Here is a 5,462-nt window from a genome sequence, read left to right as displayed (position 1 = left end):
GCGTGGCGCATGTCAGGATGGCGCTGGCAGTGCTGCGCATGCGCAAGCGGTTAAAAACGCCGCACTGCGCGCATGCGCGTGACCTTCCCGCCACTGGTTGCTGCGGTGTCGAGCGGCCCTCTGCCCCCCACAAACAGCCCTCCTGAGGCGAAACACGTGTGTACGTGTCTCTACACTGCCTTTGGATTTTATTCCATTATGGGAGCAGAAAGAACCAAAATCACTCCTGGTACCACCTCTTAGGCACAGAAGCAGGGCTAGAGGTCACAGGCTGTCAGTTACAGTCAGCTGTCCTGAAAGCCACCACCACACAGCACTGCTGGCTGCGCGCAGTACCGTGACTCCTTCATGCATTACAGATGAGCAGCTGTACCTCGCTCCCTAATTTGACATAAAATAAATGGACAACATCATAGCGTTGCCTGTTTAGAAACCTTACAGCACACACACAACAAAACTGCATAAAAGTTAAAGCAGAACACGCAGCTGGGACACCATGCTTTTTCACTTCCAGCAAAGCAATTTCTTTTTTAAGCTGTATTAAATACAATACTAGCTAGAAACCTTTGAATTCTGAGCGAAGGACTGGTGATTATTTTGGAAATACTCATCATTGTGCTTTACACAGTGCCAGGAGGTGCCGTCTGCCCACATCCGGAACAAGAACCCAGAAATGATATGAAGAAATCCTTTGGTTTGTGTCTTCTGACACTTCCGCTGGTTTATTCAGGTTCTTTCTCAAGTTACTGCACCGTATGGGAATTCGAAGCACTCTTCAGAGCACTCTGCAAGAACTTGCAAGCAAACATTGCACAAACACTGAAGAACACTCCACGTGTGGTGCAGGGGGGCACTGCGAGAACCGCTGAGCTGAGGTGACATTGATTGCACAATACCATAAATGTAAAAGCACTAAATATACAAAATGGTAACCCTAACTAATCAGTAGAGAAGCAGAAAACTTAATTTAGGCAAGAAAGCTCAACTGTTCCAAGCAACTCAAGCTTTGCCTGGTGTTTCCAAAGAGGTGATGCAAAGCAGGGACCAGACGGGATCGATGAACTTGCTGAGCAGCCCACAGAAACTTCAGAGCCTCCTGCAAGCCTCAGCGCACATTCCTGTCCCCCCAGCTATGGTGCAGCACTGCTGGCATTGGAACTGAGTGGCCACGGCCTGGAGGTTGCCACAGAGAAGGAAGACTTGTGGGAGGAACTCTGTGGGCTGTATGCCCTGTCACATGGATGGGGGAACACACACAGCTCCAGCAAAAGCAGCCTCCGCACCACAGCTGCCAGGCAATGCTGTAGCTTCCTCTCTTCTATTTTTATTTTTTAAATTTTTATTTAAATTTTCATTTTCTATTTTATGTCTGCATTTCCTGCAGACAAACACAATTTTCTATTCCAGAATTGATGAGCACCAAAGAACAGGGCTCCTCAAAGGTGTGAAACATGTAACATGTGCAAGCACTTTTTTCCACTATTTGAATCCTTTCAAGCTTATTGTGTTCAGTGCAAGGAATGCAAACACCTTGAGCCTTGGTGATGTACATAGTGCAGACTTACACAGTCCACACTGCACAGAACAACGTGAATTGTGCTATTTCTAATATAGACCCGGCCAAAGGCACAAATGTTTACCAGTATGTGCCAGCTACCAAACTGATATCTATTTACAGGACATTTCCAGGCCTCTCGCTATTCCTAAGGGCAACAAGGACATGGTTTCTGCCACCAACTCTGTCTGCTACTTGTACCAAACATCACTCAAAAACCAAAAAGGCATGGAGAGCACAGCCTGGGTGAAGCAAAGCTGCTTTGACAGACACATCTGAAGTATGAGCATAGGGCCTTGGTGCCTTAAACTTTAGTATGAAAACCTCAGCTTCACTGAATGTGGGAGATTGGTATTGGGTGAGTTACAGCCATTGGACACATCTGTGAATTAGCAGCACTTATGATACATGTTGCATTTATTACTGCACTTTGGCATGGAGTTTTCCTTGTAGAAAACTACTACTATGGAATTTGTGGGCACTCTATTACAATTATTCTGAAATTCTGTGGAGTCAGAGGGCAAACACACGCATCTGTGCTAAGACCTGTAACACTGGTAGCTCTTTAGCAGCTGCAGATTAACTTCGTAAAGCTTTCAACACCAATTGGTTCAACCTAAGTCAACAGTGGTCAGAGAAGCAGCCAATAGAGCCAATTCCAACAGCAGAGGTAGAGCAGGACAGAGTACAGTTTAGGTTTTGCACTGATGTATCACATTAATCTGCCCCTCACAGAATCTGATGGACTTTGGTCATGCTGGCTGGCAGAGCTCAGCACGGTACTCAGTGCACCGATGGTCTTGAAAGGGCAAAGCAGTCAGCAGAGCAGCACTGACCTCCAGAGGAGTTATTTTTTGCAGTTATTAAATGCAGATTTGGGGATGGAGCATGCCATCGTATCCATCGCCACTTTCAAACCTGCCAAAACATAGGTATGTTTTCATGCAGTAAGTCAGCACAAGTTAAGAGCGTGCATTTCAGATTGATTTGTTATTAACCAAAATCTGCCTTGTATTTGACTTTACCTCTCAGGAGAATAGTTTCCAAGAAGAATCAGTCTCATCTGGTAAGGCAGCACTAACCGTATGCTAAGGATCTCTACAATTGAAAATAGAACGTCAAAGTGAAAAAGAAACAAGCAAAAAAAGCCCTTATGTTTTGGTTTCTAGAAGCACGTTACAAGATAATGTAGAATACTTGTTTTCTTGAAATATCTGCCAAACCACTTTGGAAAGAACAAATCCAGAGATTGAAATACATAAGTGAGACAACACTCAAGCTGGATCTCCCTCTGCCTCCAGTCACAGCTGTGACTTCCCAAATTTCTACCAGTTCAATGTGGGGCAGTTCCACTACAGCTTTACTTACTGATTTATTTCTGGAGCAGGTTTTTACCCCAATTACCCCTCATTCACTTGGGCTGCAAAAGGATAACCAAGTTTTGCTTGGCTTCACAGACTGCTTCTTTGTTAACTGCTATTACCTGACGCCAAATCCCTTGCAGATAACGTCCTAACATTTGGAGCAGTACTGTATAGATATGATTAATGGGCAATTCATTATGATACTTTTGGCAACACGGATTTAAAAAGAGGAGGAAACTGCTTCTTTCACCAATTCGTCATCCTTCCTGCTGCATGTAGATATATTAATGGCAAAGTGACAACCAGGAGTCCTTACAAGTTTAAGTACTTCCAGAAGCCTGTGGTCCTTGCACTCCTGCCAACCATTCCATTTGGACCAGGGCTGATGGAATCATTTTCTTCTTACCCATTCCCACCTGTTCACAATCCAGGCTGTTTCCAGAAGCAGTGGACACAGACAGACTTGTGATTTGACACAAATTTCCTGCTAGAACGGGCTCTGGTTTTGACAGTGGGAGGCAGCACCAAGGAACATCCTTCTGTTATGGATGAGAATGGGGAAATGACATGGCCCGTGTGGCAGAAAAGCTGCCCTCTTGGCTATCGCTGTGTTGCACACTAAGTGCTCTAGAGAAGATGGAGTAGAAGTGTAAAACAAGAGGTAAAGAAGAAACAAAACTATTCTGAGAGCGAAGGGAGAAGCAATGACTGTCTGGAAGAAAAGCTTCCTGTAGATGAAAGAAAAGCAAAACCTGTGTTCAGCCTGCCCCAGGACAGCTAGGAGGCAAGGTATTCTGGGTGCAGAAAGACAGCAAGACAGAATAGGAAGGTCTGCATGCCATCCTCTTCTTCCTGAGAAAACAGGAGAGACGACCAGCTGGAAACGACTTTGTACAGGCAATTCCAGTAGCAGCTGGACTTCCAGGTCTTCTCTGAAATCCCAGGAGTTCTGAACCCAGGGATTACTGAGAAAGAACATGACCTCACTGGCTAAGGTTTGGGCAGACCCACGGACACCCTGGGGATTTCCAAATGAACAGTGCATTGCTCAGGAGTGCTCTCAAAGCTCTCACTGCATTTGTGTTGACCGCCTCATCCAAACCCAGCAGGTACTTGTCTTTAAAGCCTTTGGATCTTGGAGGTTTGTTTCACTTTGGGCTGAGATTCTTAAGTCCCTAACTCAGGCTGACTGTGTTCTTAGGGAAATTTATTTAAACTCTATGCAGATCTTATCTGCACAATCAGAATATTTCTGAATTATTTCACAAGGAGAATGAGAAGATTAATTCACAATTGTAAAGCACTACAGTAGTGCTATATGTTATTAATGGCTCCCAAGTTTTCTTCTTTTGGAAACAGTGACCATTTCTTCTCATAATGTTTTAAACAGTTGCTGCTCAAGAAGCTTAGATTGCAGATTCCTGGCTTGTGGTTTGTCCATAAATCACAGACCTGGAGCCTGCCCAAGACACTCTCGATGGTCTCAACAGGAAGTCTGGACAAGAAAAAACTCAGTTCTCAATCTGGCCCAATGAACTGCTTCATAGGCCGGTCCAGTTTCAACGTCCTGAGCCAGACGTGAGAGGGATCCTATCCAAATTTGAAAACACAAGGTCTCAGGAATGTCCTTTCAAACTGGATTTCACTGCCCATAAATATTTTCCATCTTCTGGAGTATAGGTTTGACACAGCTGATGAGCCTGGGCAGAGCAGGAGAGGCGGCCACGCTGTTTATCACCAGAGGTTTGTCAGCACACAAAACTTAACTTGCAGATTTTTTTTTTAAATAAATAAGAGCCCAATCCACACTTCTGGAAAACAAAAAAACAACACACAGCAGTTTAATAAAGTCCTTGTAAAAATGAAAGTTAAAAGACTAATCTTCCAGACTCAGCAGGGCTCAGCACTGTTTACAGCCGGGAGCCCAAATAAGCTCCATGAGATTCTTCCTGTGGTAGAGCAAACAGAAGCAAAGGACACAACCAGCCCATGCTGGTGGCTTCACAGCACCATTCTCATGTTTTGCCTCAATATGCCAGAAAAATCAGGGTCTCTGCTCTCACTGCAGCAAGAGCACAAGCCTGACAGAAACCCGCTAATACAGTGCTTCTGAGGCTCAGCATCCACGTGGAGAAGATGTGACTGGAGGGGCAAAACTCCAGTTTCACCTCTACAACCGGCACTGAAGTTCTGATGTAAGATCCATGCAGACCTTACCTGCTTGCACAGCACATTCTGAGGAAATGAATAAACGGGCCCTAAATAGCTTCCTGTGCTTCCTTCTTACCTGTCACGTTTGAAACAATTCATCCTTTCCATTACTCTTTTATAAAAGAGCCCCTTTTACATTCCACATGGAGGCCCTTTCACAGCCAGTCATCTACAGACTAGCACTCAAGCACTCTGCCAGTATTCCTAACAGCTCTTCCATTTATGTTCACCAGCATGACACCTCTACAACTCCCTTTTCTGCTAGGATCTGTTCTGTTAGCCAGCGTAATACCTTCATATATTTGCAATCTCCTCAGGTCTTTGAAAAGCAA

The sequence above is a fragment of the Tympanuchus pallidicinctus genome, unplaced genomic scaffold (genome assembly GCF_026119805.1).
Source record: "Tympanuchus pallidicinctus isolate F22 unplaced genomic scaffold, pur_lepc_1.0 scaffold18, whole genome shotgun sequence".
Taxonomy (NCBI): domain Eukaryota; kingdom Metazoa; phylum Chordata; class Aves; order Galliformes; family Phasianidae; genus Tympanuchus; species Tympanuchus pallidicinctus.
This window is presented reverse-complemented; position numbering follows the sequence as displayed.